Here is a 14,303-nt window from a genome sequence, read left to right on the forward strand (position 1 = left end):
TATAGGCCTATTTCGGCCGTAGTTATGTTATTCTTGGTTTTGTATAATTGCGGGCTATTCTCTGGGTGCTGAAATTTGTGAGCAGTTTGTGCTAAAAACATAATTTCATGTGACGTTGGAGCTCCAGTCCGCCCACACTAGTGACGCCCAACTCCATTTTAAATCGTGGAGATGAGTTTAGTCGGCTATCGTTATGTAGGCCTACTATACGACCTGATATTATTATTGTCTGCAGGCCTACAATATCCCAATAGTGATAAAGAAATTAAACCACACACTCACCAGAGCGGTCTCCTAATCCCAAGCATTCAATGCTTTTGTCTTGCTGTGTGAAATTGCCCACAAAGCCTGCCACGGTTCCCCTGAAATTGAAAATAACCTAATTTAAACCAACCATGATGACAATATGCATTGATCTATTGGAGATGTTATAGGCCTACTAGTCATGCCCAGTCAATATAACACTATTAACGTCTTATTACACATGTATGTTACGATTGAGTTTTGGAGAATGTAGGGTTAATTTGCAATTAGGCCTACAAACTATAGCAAAACACAAAAGTATGAAATTGCTTCATGTAAATTGTCTACGGCCTTGGTGTGAGAAATAGAAGACTTGTAATTGCTAATCAAGGTATATGACTACAAGTCGACAGATGTGATACAAAGAAGCGCTGCACCATGGTGGGTGATACGCCTAGACCAGGTTCACAGTATCTTATCGCCTGCATATGGGAAACATTATTAGGCTACGCCGAGCTGCATTGCGAAGGGGCTTCGTGTTGAAAAATCCGACACTCCGCAAACCGCCATGTAACACCGAAGAGGAAAGAGCCCGATGTTGTCTCCCTTTCCTCCGCTCTTATTTGGCTTCTATTCAAATTTGGGTCAGGGGTGAGAAAGCCCAACGTCACAAGCTTGCAACATGGCGTCCCGAAGGCTGTGAGATGAGCAAGAGGATGGTAAATTGAGAACGATTCTACCGATGTAAAAAGGTATCTAAGCGTTATTTATCTTATTCTCCGATGCGTGGGATAGCATGCTAGTGCAGGTTTATTGTCGGTTGTGAACGGATTGATTGCGCACAGGGGGATGAATCGCAAATGATCTTCGCTGTGGTGGTGGCTTTCTATCGCGTGCCAACAAAAAGGGCTTCGCTTATGGTGCCTATACTGGCTCTACCAGCTTGGCAAGATGTCAGCTCCCTTTTTGTCTGCATGAACATCTTTGAAAACCCGCTGTCGATCACAGCATTAATTTTCTAACGTTTTTGGTTTTGTAGATACGATAACATTGTTTATATTTATGTTATTTCGCAATGTTGGTTGCACCGGATGATAGCCTGCCACTGTTTAATGCTTGGGTAAACTAGCTGGCAACCTGAAAGAAAGGAGCGATCTCAATGCAATTAGTTTAGCTTGCGCACTACGATTCTCCCTCATTTTTAAAAACATTTGTCTTTATTTAATAATTAAATGATTTCGATTGTACATGCCATTTAATAGGTATTAGATTTCTCATGGGAATGCCTTTTTCATATTTGGACTTCGAGGCTATGTTGATCACAAAACATTTTATGGATGCAATTATTTGATTAATGTAGGCTTCAGTACACATTCATGGTCACGTTCATTTCCTAAATCATACAATATCGAATTTGGCCAAAATCGAATTTGGTGGCAGATTTTTATTTTGACGAGCTTTTCTCATTCCTGTTTACATTGTACATTTTATGTAGGCGCATGCCTTACATGATGCTAAACACAGCATTGTTTACCTTATCTATCTTATAGCCCATTTATTGATACAACATTGCACTTTAATTGATGAACGAGAATACAAAGTACGTTTACTCGCAGTGTTGCCTATATAAATAGGCTACAATAGTGAAGCTTTTATGATGATGTGACGGCTCTACAGCTGCATACATCGACTAGCTTTGTGGCAGTCCGCGAATGTATATCGTTACATTGTAGCCAAGCAGGTTCTGTTGTTTTACCGTAGCCAGGCTTATGTTGCATAATGTGTAACCACCCTTTCAGTCATTTGGAAAAAATGTCAAAAATAAGTAAACAACGTGTTGTACTTTTTAAATGTTGTTTAATCATAGCCAATGTATCTAGGCTATGTTACCAGTTCTTCTGAGCTGTTTTTGAGGTGTGTAGGCTAATACGTGTGCACCGTGAGCCCTGCCTGCTCAGGTGACTTGTGTTGTTAAAGTACCAAGGGGCACGGAGATAATCAATAGCTGGAATGTCAGCTATTGAGTTCTGGTAGCTGTTTTCATTTTCAGCAAACTAAGATTTTGCCTGTCCCAGGTAGGCTATACATGGTGTATAGTTGCAACGAGGTATACATGATGTAATCATCTAAAGCTGCATTTTCTGAACAAAAAAATACAATGTTTTCATTTTAATGATGATGCATCTATTTTACAGGCTTGCATGCTGATTCTTCATTGATAGTGAGTGGACAGGAAGTTAGGTCATCTCTCCTGAGTAACATAGGGTTATTACTGTGTAGTTATATAGAGGCCCATGAAGTGGCTTTGGTGGGTGGGTGTTGCGTGCGCAAACTCCTCTTGACCGGCTACTGCTGCTAGTACTTTCTGTTTTACCTTACCACACACACGCAGACAGACAGACAGACAGTGTGTTCTGTGTACATTGTGGTCATGGTTTACAGTGTGGGGGCTATAAGAAGGGGACTTAGGCTATATGTTCTGCTGACATGTTGGCCTGGGACTTATGGATTGTGCTTAGCTGGTGCGTGCAGCACTGTATTTGTTCCTGGCTGGGTCGTGTGGTTTGTTCAGTGGCTAAACCTCCTCAGGGAAGGGTTGTTGTTTAAGGAGAGGAAACAGTCCTTGGAATGTTGTGCTGATAGCCTGCAGGGTGTGCAGTCTTTGAAGGCAGGTGAAGGGGAGAGGAATCTGTTAGTGGGACCATAAGAATCTTTACCCTAACATGCCCTCTTTGTCCCTTACTGTGGATATCGCAGCGCTGGTCATGCGGGTCAATACACACACACACACACACACACACACACACACACACACACACACACACACACACACACACACACACACACAGGCATTAGTGTGTAGCGGATACACTGTAGGTATAACGTATGTGAGTAGGTGATCATCCTTTGTCAATTGATTGCAACACTGCATGGATACGCATCAGCTGTCCATTAAATGCATCTCTACTACCTGAATTATTTCTGACAAATTATTTCTGACAAACTCAAAGGAATACTACACAAAAAGTATATGTTATACAATTCCTAAGAATTGTGTGTCAGCAGTCAAGTTTTCAAGTTTTCACATGATGCAAACACAATTATGTGTTTGCATCATGTGCTATTTACTGTTCTGTTCTTTGTAATAAGTGCTATAGGGCTGAATCTGGCATTATGGTTTTCAATCTGAGGGATGGCATTCTGCTGAAGACTGGATTCTGAAAAATCACTGAGAAATCTGACTGCCGACAAGTACTTAGCACCTCTGCCCAGTGTCGGCAGTTAATTTTTGTTGTTCACAATGGTTTTACATCCGATTTGCTTCATTTAAATCAGAGATGTGCAACTGGCACAAAGTTGGAACCCAGACTGAGTTCCTAAAAAATTATTTAAAACATATTTGTTATAAAGATGTAAAAAAGTGGCGATGCTAATCGTTTAACTAACTGGCACTGGGATAATGGAGAGTTAATTCAAATATTTCTTCATCTTGCTAGATAGTTAGCTTGGTAAAGCATTTAGTGTTGTGTGCATTGTGCTGCACTTAACACTCCAGTCATTTCATATGAAGTGTGTGTGACTATCTGGCTCAGTTTTAGCAAGTTAACATTAACTAGCTAGAAAACTAAAGAGTAGGTGCACATGATCAAAGTGAACCTAACAAATAAATCCTTCTTCATGAACAAAACTCCTTAGTGCCTTCAGAAAGTCCTCTTGACTTTTCCACATTTTGTTGTGTTACAGCCTGAATTTAACATTTATTAAATTGAGATGTTGTGTCACTGGCCTGTCAACTGTCAATATCCCACAATGTCAAAGTGGAATTATGTTTTTAGAAGTATTTTACAAATTAATTAAAAATGAAATGTCTTGAGTCAATAAGTATTCAACCAATTTGTTATGGTAAGCCTAAATAAATTCATGGGTAGAAATTAGCTTAACAGGTTACATAATAAGTTGCTTAGACTGACTCTGTGTTGACTAATAGTGTTTAACATGATTTTTTAAACTTTTTACGGCTGAGATCCCGTTAACGGGATCGACTTGACAACAGCCAGTGAAAGTGCAGGGCGCCAAATTCAAACAACAGAAATCTCATAATTAAAATTCCTCAAACATACAAGTATTTTACACCATTTTAAAGATAAACCTGTTGTTAATCCCACCACAGTGTCCGATTTCAAAAAGGCTTTACGACGAAAGCACACCAAACGATTATGTTAGGTCAATACCTAGCCACAGAAAAACACATCCATTTTTCCAGACAAAGAGAGGAGTCACAAAAAGCAGAAATAGAGATACAATTAATCACTAACCTTTGATCTTCATCAGATGACACTCATAGGACTTAATGTTACACAATACATGTATGTTTTGTTCGATAAAGTTCATATTTATATCCAAAAATCTCAGTTTACATTGGCGCGTTACGTTCAGTAGTTCCAAAACATCCGGTGATTTTGCAGAGAGCCACATCAATTTACAGAAATACTCATTATAATCATTGATAAAAGATACAACTGTTATGCATGGGATTTTAGATCCACTTCTCCTTAATGCAACCGCTGTGTCAGATTTCAAAAACACTTTACGGAAAAAGCACACCATGCAATAATCTGAGTACAGCGCTCAGACAACAAACCAAGCAATACAGATATCCGCCATGTGGTGGAGTCAACAAAGTCAGAAATAGCATTATAAATATTCACTTACCTTTGATGACCTTCATCAGAATGCACTCCCAGGAATCCCAGTTCCACAATAAATGTTTGATTTGTTCGATAAAGTCCATAATTTACATCCAAATACCTCCTTTTAGTTTGCGCATTCAGTACACAATCCAAACTCACGACGCGCTGGCAAGTCCAGGCGAAAGTTCAGACGAAAGTCATATTACAGTTCGTAGAAACATGTCAAACGAAGTATAGAATCAATCTTTAGGATGTTTTTATCATAAATCTTCAATAATGTTCCAAAATGTTTCAACTGGAGAATTCCTTTGTCTGTAGAAATGCAATGGAACAGAGCTAACTCTCGCGTGAACATGCGTGACCAGCTCATGCCACTCTGGCAGACCTCTGACTCATTCAGCTCTCATTCCCCCCTCCTTCACAGTAGAAGCATCAAACAAGGTTCTAAAGACTGTTGACATCTAGTGGAAGCCTTAGGAAGTGCAATATGACCCCATAGATACTGTATATTGGATAGGCAAACCTACAAACCTCAGATTTCCCACTTCCTGGTTGGATTTTTTCTCAGGTTTTTGCCTGCCATATGAGTTCTGTTATACTCACAGACATCATTCAAACAGTTTTAGAAACTTCAGAGTGTTTTCTATCCAAATCTACTAATAATATGCATATATTAGCAACTGGGCCTGAGTAGCAGGCAGTTTACTCTGGGCACCTTATTCATCCAAGCTACTCAATACTGCCCCCAGCCATAAGAAGTGTTAACTCCCTTATCATACCTCATTTGCACTCACTGTATATAGACTTTTTGTTTTCTTTTTCCTTACTGTATTATTGACTGTACTTTTAGTTTATTCCATGTGTAACTCTGTGTTGTTGACTGTGTCGAATTGCTCTGCTTTATCTTGGCCAGGTCGCAGTTGCAAATAAGAACTTGTTCTCAACTAGCCTACCTGGTTAAATAAAGGTGAAATAAATACATTTTAAAAAGTAGATGGGTAAAATAAAAAAAGCTGACATTGAATATCCCTTTGAGCATGGTGAAGTTATTCATCACACTTTGGATGCTGTATCAATACACCCAGTCACATCAAAGATACAGGCGTCCTTCCTAACTCAGTTTCCGGAATGGAAGGAAACCGCTCAGGGATTTCACCATGAGGCCAATGGTGACTTAAAATAGTTACAGAGTTGAATGGCTGTGATAGGAGAAAACTACTGAGGATGGATCAACAACATTGTAGTTACTCCACAATACTAACCTAATTGACCAAGTGAAAAGAAGGAAGCCTGTACAGGATAAAAATATTCCAAAACATGCATCCTATTTGCAACAAGGCACTAAAGCAGGGTTTCCCAAACTCTGTCCTCGGGACCCCAAGGGGTGCACATTTTGGTTTTTGCCCTAGCACTACACAGCCAATTCAAATAATCAGCTAATCATCAAGCTTTGATTATTTGAATCAGTTGTGGAGTCCTAGGGCAAAAACCCCTTGGGGTCCCGGGGACCGAGTTTGGGGAAAACTGCACTAAGGTAATACTGCAAAAGAAAATTTGTTTGGGGCAAATGTTTGGGGCAAATCCAATAAAACACATTACTGAGTACCACTCTCCATATTTTCAAGCATAGTGGTGGCTGCATCATGTTATGGGTATGTTTGTAATCGTTGAGGACTGGGGAGTTTTTCCAGGATAAAAAAATAAGCGAAATGGAGCTAAGCACAGGCATAATCCTAGAGTAAAATCTTGTTCAGTCTGCTGGGAGATAGGAGATGAATTCACTTTTAGCAGGCCAGTAACCTAAAACACAACGCAAAATCTACACTGGAGTTGTTTACCAGGAAGACAGTGAATGTTCCTGATTGGCCGAGTTAGATGTAGGCGCATGCCTTTTTGAGTCATGAACATTTCTTCCAAACTGATTTTGGGGTCAACTAAGCAGTCACATACCCCCACATCTCAGATCTGGGTCACCCCTCTGTGTGTGTGAGTGTGAGGGAAAAATGGGAGGGGACACACATATTCTTTATTTTCTCGCTGAACCACGTGGCACATCTGTCTGGGGTTGCGAATAAGCGGTGATGAAATGGATGGGGCTCTTTTCTTTGCCTGCTCCACCCCGGGCAGGGCTCTGTTTGTGGTGGGCTTCTCTCTATTTGTGTTCATCGTGGCTGACCATATTGAAAACGGGGGCTTAATTGGAGGGGTGTCACCCGGACTAGCGCAGGGGCACTGTAAATGAAGTGATCCCCCCCAGGAGTAAAACACTGAGGTCACTGCACCTGTTAACTAGTATTTATTCTCCCAAATTCTATACAATTCTTCTTAAGGATTTGGATTTTATGAAGGATTTTATAGCCCGTTTACAATAGCCCTCAAATCAAATTAGATTTTATTGGTCGCAAACACATATTTAGCAGATGTTATTGTGGGTGTATCGAAATGCTTGTGTTTCTAGCTCCAACAGTGCAGTAGTATCTAATAATTCACAACAATACACACAAATCTAAAAGTAAAAGAATGGAATTAAGAAATATATAAATATTAGGATGAGCAATGTCAAGAGTGGCATTGACTACAATACAGTTGAATACAGTATATACATATGAAATGAGTAAAACAGTACGTAAACATTATTTAAGTGACCAGTGTTCCATTATTAAAGTGACCAGGGGTTCTTCTGAACTGAGCTTCAGGACAAGAAGGAAACTGCTCAGGGATGTCACCATGTGGCCATTGGTGATTTTTAAAACAACTACAGAGTTTAATGGCTGTGATAGGAGAACTGAGGATGAATCAACAACATTGTAGTGATTCCACAATAATGACCGAAATGAAAAGAACAACACAATGTGGAATAAATCAAGGGGAATGAATACTTTCTGAAAGCACTGTATGTACAGTGCCGTGAAAAAGTATTTGCCCCCTTTCAAATTTAGCATATTCTAGAATAATAGTGAAGACATCAAAACTATGCAATAACACATATGGACTCATGTAGTAACCAAAAAAGTTTTATATTTGAGATTCTTCAAATAGCTACCCTTTGCCCTGATGACATCTTTCTCTCAACCAGCTTCACCTGGAATGCTTTTCCAACAGTCTTGAAAGAGTTCCCACGTGGTGTTGCACATTTTGGGGAATATTCAGAGGTGGAAACTTTCTGTGGGAATTAACAGGAATATATGGTAATTAAAGGAAATAAATGCAAATTAATATTAATACCATTTAAATGCAGATGTTTTTTGCATTGGATATATTTACCATATCATATGGAGACAGAAACATAAACCTTTTACCTTATCATAAGTAGACATAATTGCAAATGATTAAATCCTTCCAATAAAAAAAATTGTAGCAACGAATTTAACTTTAATTAAATGAGTTGACTCTTCACACGGAATGATTTCACTGAACAACAAAAGAAAGGGAATATTAAATGATCCCCAATGATCCATCGCATCTCCCCAAAACGTTTTCTAGAAACTAAAGCTTTGGTTGTCTTCCTCTCAGGCTTCCATGTCTTCTCCCTGGACCTCCTCAATGGCCACCTCTTGAACATCAGACTCTGAGGCCTCATCTTCACTGTCACTTTCCAACCTTGCTGAGGATGGCTTGTTGTCAGGCTCAAAAAGCCTCAAATTTGCCCGGATGTCCACCAATTTTTCAACTCTTGTATTGGTCAACCTGTTGAGTGGTTTGGTGTGTGTTCCCAAACAAGGACCAGTTGCGCTCTGAGGCGGCTGATATTGGTGAGATTTGGAGGATGATGGAGGCAACATGGGAAAGAGCCTCAGATCCACAAAGTCCCTTCCAGATATGTTGGCACGACTGCCATATTGCATCTCCATCCCAAAGCCCTTGCTTGGAAGTGTACATCGCCAGACTGCCAAGAACCTTGCCCTCATCCAGGCCAAGGTGGTGGGACACGGTAGTGATTACACCCTAGGCCTTGTTGATCTCTGCACCAGAAGGATGCTCTTGCCAGCATACTTGGGGTCCAACATGTACGTTGCGGCGTGTATGGGCTTCAGGCAGAAGTCTTCACGCTTTTTGATGTATTTCAGAACTGCAGTTTCCTCTGCTTGGAGCAACAGTGAAGTGGGCAGAGCAGTACGGATTTCTTCTCTTACATCTGCAAGCAGAGTCTAAACATCTGACAGGATGGCATTGTCTCCCTCAATCCGTGCAATGGCTACTGCTATAGGTTTCAGGAATTTCATGCTGCTTACCACTCTCTCCCAAAATACATCATCCAGGAGGATCCTCTTGATGGGGCTGTTCATATCGGCAGACTGTGATATGGCCATTTCTTGGAGAGACTCCTTCCCCTCCACGAGACTGTCAAACATGATGACAACTCCACCCCTAGGTGTGATGCTGGGCAGCTTCAATGCGGTGCTCTTATTCTTCTCACCTTGCTTGGTGAGGTAGATTGCTGCTGTACCTAACCATTTCCTTGTCTCTCTTGTAGAGTGTATCCATTGTTTTCAGTGCCATGATGTCCTTGAGGAGCAGATTCAATGCATGAGCAACACAACCTATGGGTGTGATGTGAGGGTAGGACTCCTCCACTTTAGACCAAGCAGCCTTCATGTTCGCAGCATTGTCTATCACCAGTGAAAATACCTTCTGTGGTCCAAGGTCATTGATGACTGCCTTCAGCTCATCTGCAGTGTAGAGACTGGTGTGTCTGTTGTCTCTTGTGTCTGTGCTCTTGTAGAATATTGGTTGAGGGATGGAGATGATGTAGTTAATTATTCCTTGCCCACGAACATTCGACCACCCATCAGAGATGATTGCAATACAGTCTGCTTTCTCTATGATTTGCTTGACCTTCACTTGAACTCTGTTGAACTCTGCATCCAGCAAATGAGTAGATAAAGCAAGTCTGGTTGGAGGGGTGTATGCTGGGCGAAGAACATTCAGAAATCTCTTCCAATTAGGGCTGGGCGATATATCGAGGTTTTACGATATCGAGTTTATGTTTTAAAATGCCTGTATCGCAAGAATCAAGGTTCTGTTATAATGTTGTAACGTTTTACAAAAGCAGCGTCTCACTGTCTCTTCTCTGTCAGCCCAATGTCGAATCATGCCCCAATTGCGTGCCAAACACGTGCACAGAGGTTATCCACCAATCATAACCCTAGACAGCCTTTCACAAATTGTAACCACGGCAGAGAAGTGTAGCGGCGGTAAGAGTTTCACCAAAATGGAAAGTGAGGAAGCCAGCTCAAATCAAATCCAATTGTATTGGTCACATACACATGATTAGCAGATGTTAATGCGAGTGTAGCGAAATGCTTGCAGCTCAGCCTCCATTGAGGATGAAATCACAAACAAAAAGGGAAGCAATTGATTTTTCAGTAATATGGAAGTGGTTCGGGTTTAAGAGGTCTGATGTTCAGCAAACTAATGCCATGTGCAAAATGTGTCGAAAGACAATTGCTACGAAAAGCAGCAGCACAACCAACCCCTTCCATCACCTGCAACTGAAACACGCGGTGGAAAGAGAGGAATTAGTTAGACTACGCAATGACGATTCCAGTCGCCCGATTCCCAAAATGTCTGCTAAAAGACTAAATTTAACATTTACATTTAAGTCATTTAGCAGACGCTCTTGTCCAGAGCGACTTACTAGTTGTGCATTCACCTTATGATATCCAGTGGAACAACCACTTTACAATAGTGCATCTAACTCTTTTAAGGGGGGGGGTTAGAAGGATTACTTTATCCTATCCTAGGTATTCCTTAAAGAGTGGTGTTTCAGGTGTTTCCGGAAGGTGGTGATTGACTCCGCGACCTGGCGTCGTGGGGAGTTTGTTCACCATGTGGTGGCCAGAGCAGCGAACAGTTTTGACGGGCTGAGCGGGAGCTGTACTTCCTCAGAGGTAGGGAGGCGAGCATGCCAGAGTGGATGAACGCAGTGCTTGTTTGGTGTAGGGCCTGATCAGAGCCTGAAGGTACGGAGGTGCCGTTCCCCTCACAGCTGCCGTAGCAAGCATCATGGTCTTGTAGCGGATGCGAGCTTCAACTGGAAGCCAGTGAGAGACGAGGATCCAAGCGTGGGCCGCGTGGGCCACGCAATCCAAGCGTGGGTCGCGCCGAGATGCCCACTCGGAGAGTGGAGAGGAGATTCTGATGTTCACTGTATCAAAGGCAGCCGATAGGTCTAGAAGGAGAGAGCAGAGGAGAGAGAGTTAGCTTTAGCAGTGCGGAGCGCCTCCGTGACACAGAGAGAGCAGTCTCAGTTGAATGACTAGCTTTGAAACCTGACTGATTTGGATCAAGAAGGTCATTCTGAGAGAGATAGCAGGAGAGCTGGCCAAGGACGGCACGTTCAAGAGTTTGGAGAGAAAAAAAGAAGGGATACTGGTCTGTAGTTGTTGACATCGGAGGATCGGTGTAGGTTTTTTCAGCAGGGTGCAACTCTCGCTCTCTTGAAGCGGAAGGGACGTAGCCAGCGGTCAAGGATGAGTTGATGAGCGAGTGAGGTAAGGGAGAAGGCTCCGGAAATGGCCTGGAGAAGAGAGGAGGGATAGGTCAAGCGGGCAGGTTGTTGGCGGCGGCCGTCACAAGACGCGAGATTCATCTGGAGAGAGAGGTGAGAAAGAGGTCCAAGCACAGGGTAGGCAGTGAGCAGAACCAGCGTGTCGTTTGACTTAGCAAACGAGATCGGATGTCGTCGACCTTCTTTTCAAAATGGTTGACGAAGTCATCCGCAGAGAGGAGGAGGAGGGGAGGGGAGGAGGATTCAGGAGGGAGGAGAAGGTGGCAAAGAGCTTCCTAGGGTTAGAGGCAGATGCTTGGATTAAGTGGTAGAAAGTGGCTTTAGCAGCAGAGACAGAAGAGGAGAATTAGAGAGGAGGGAGTGAAAGGATGCCGAGTCCGCAGGGAGGCGAGTTTTCCTCCATTTCGCTCGCTGCCCGGAGCCCTGTTCTGTGAGCTCGCAATGAGGCGTCGAGCCACGAAGCAGGAGGGGAGGACCGAGCCGGCCTGGAGATAAGGACATAGAGAGTTAAAGGATGCAGAAAGGGAGAGGAGGGTTAGGAGGCAGAATCAGGAGATAGGTTGGAGAAGGTTTGAGCAGAGGAAGAGATGATAGGATGAAGAGGAGAGAGTAGCGGGGAGAGAGAGCGAAGGTTGGGACGCGCGATACCATCCGAGTAGGGCAGTGTGGGAAGTTGGATGAGAGCGAGAGGGAAAAGGATACAAGGTAGTGGTCGGAGACTGGAGGGGAGTTGCAATGAGATTAGTGAAGAAACAGATCTAGTAAAGATGAGGTCAAGCGTATTACCTGCCTTGTGAGTAGGGGGGAAGGTGAGAGGGTGAGGTCAAAAGAGGAGAGAGTGGAAAGAAGGAGCAGAGAGGAAGAGTCAAAGGTAGACGTGGGGAGGTTAAGTCACCCAGAATTGTGAGAGGTGAGCCATCCTCAGGAAAGGAACTTATCAAGGCGTCAAGCTCATTGATGAACTCTCCAAGGGAACCTGGGGGCGATAAATGAAAGGATGTTAAGCTTGAAAGGGCTGGTAACTGTGACAGCATGGAATTCAAAGGAGCGAAGAACAGATGGGTCAGGGAGAAAGAGAGAATGTCCACTTGGGAGAGATGAGGATCCCAGTGCCACCACCCCGCTGACCAGAAGCTCTCGGGGTGTGCGAGAACACGTGGGCAGACGAGGAGAGAGCAGTAGGAGTGCAGTGTTATCTGTGGTAATCCATGTTTCCGTCAGTGCCAAGAAGTCGAGGGACTGGAGGGAAGCATAGGCTGAGATGAACTCTGCCTTGTTGGCCGCAGATCGGCAGTTCAGAGGCTGCCGGAGACCTGGAACTCCACGCGGGTCGTGCGCGCTGGGACCACTAGGTTAGAGTGGCGGCAGCCACGCGGTGTGAAGCCTTTGTATGGTCTGTGCAGAGAGGAGAGAAGAGGATAGACAGACACATAGTTGACAGGCTACAGAAGAGGCTACGCTAATGCAAAGGAGATTGGAATGACAAGTGGACTACACGTCTCGAATGTTCAGAAAGTTAAGCTTACGTTGCAAAAAATCTTATTGACTAAAATGATTACAGTGCTGCTGGCTGGTGGAGTAGGCTAGCTAGCAGTGGCTGCGTTGTTGACTTAGTTTGAAAGTGTAGCTGGCTAGGTAGCCTCGGTAACTGGCTAGGTAACCTTGACAATTACTCTAAACTACACAATTATCTTGGATACAAAGACAGCAAAGACAACTATGTAGCTAGCTAACACTACACTAATCAAGTCGTTCCGTTGTAATGTAATAGTTTCTACAGTGCTGCATTCGGTAGACGGTAGACGTTGCTAGCTGCTGGCTTGCTAGCAGTGTTGCTACGTTAGGACGAAAATAGCTGGCAGCTAACCCGGTAATTACGATAATTACTCTAAACTACACAATTACCTTGATACAAAGACAGCAACGACAACTATGTAGCTAGCTAACACTACACTATCAAGTCTTCCGTTTTTAATGTAGAAACTAATGTAATAGTTTCTACAGTGCTGCTATTCGGTAGAGTAGACGTTGGCTAGCTGCTAGCTGCTGGCTACTAGCAGTGTTGACTAGGACGAAAATAGCTGACTAGCTAACCTCGGTAATTACGATAATTACTCTAAACTACACAATTATCTTTGATACAAAGACGGCTATGTAGCTAGCTAAGATCAGACAAGTCAAACCGTTGTACTGTAATGAAATGTAATACTACCTGCGGAGCGAAATGCGAAATGCGACCACTCGCTCCAACAGTGCTGCTAACTACCATAGCCGCATCCTTTTCAAACGTAATCCCTTATGACATGAAAAGTTTGAGGTGGAAGGAGATAACGGATGCAGTGACCTATTACATAGCGAAAGATATGGTCCCAATCTTTACAGTAGAAAAGCCAGGCTTTAAAGAGCTGCTAGGTACAGTTGACCACAAATATCAGCTGCCAAGACGCAAGTATTTCACGGAGGAAGCCCTGCCGCGATTATACACTGCTACCCGCGAAACAGTCGCAGAGAAGCTGGCTAGTGGTTCTTATTTTTCCACCACAGCCGATCTATGGTCGAGCAGAACGGCAGAGCCATACCTAAGTTTGACAGTCCACTACATAAATGAAGACTGGGAATTGCAAAATGTGTGCCTCCAGACGTCTTACTTCCCCAATGATCATACGGGTGAAGTAATAGCCCTGGGTCTCAATGACTCTCAGGCATCGTGGAAGATGATCAACGACTGACAGGTGTGCATGACTACTGACAGTGGGAGCAACATGATAAAAGCATTGCGCTTGAACAACTGGACCTGCAGTGCTTTGGGCACAGGCTTCACCTCGCCATCGGTAAGTGTGACATTGGATGAATAAAAA

At 43.1% G+C, this 14,303-nt stretch overlaps 1 protein-coding gene across 2 annotated transcripts in view; it reads left to right on the plus strand.

Moving 5' to 3' along the window:
• The first annotated feature begins 752 nt into the window (after window positions 1-752).
• Window positions 753-14,303, plus strand: part of LOC111974150 (hypermethylated in cancer 2 protein) — a 55,819-nt gene continuing 42,268 nt past the window's right edge. Inside the window, exon 1 of one of the 2 annotated variants that reach the window (XM_024001771.2) lies at window positions 753-962. The gene's annotated coding sequence lies outside the window, so the exon portion shown is untranslated. Of the gene's footprint in view, window positions 996-14,303 lie in introns of both variants that reach the window. The other variant, XM_024001769.2, reaches the window with a different exon arrangement.

This window comes from Salvelinus sp. IW2-2015, linkage group LG15, assembly GCF_002910315.2.
Source record: "Salvelinus sp. IW2-2015 linkage group LG15, ASM291031v2, whole genome shotgun sequence".
Classification (NCBI taxonomy): Eukaryota; Metazoa; Chordata; class Actinopteri; order Salmoniformes; family Salmonidae; genus Salvelinus; species Salvelinus sp. IW2-2015.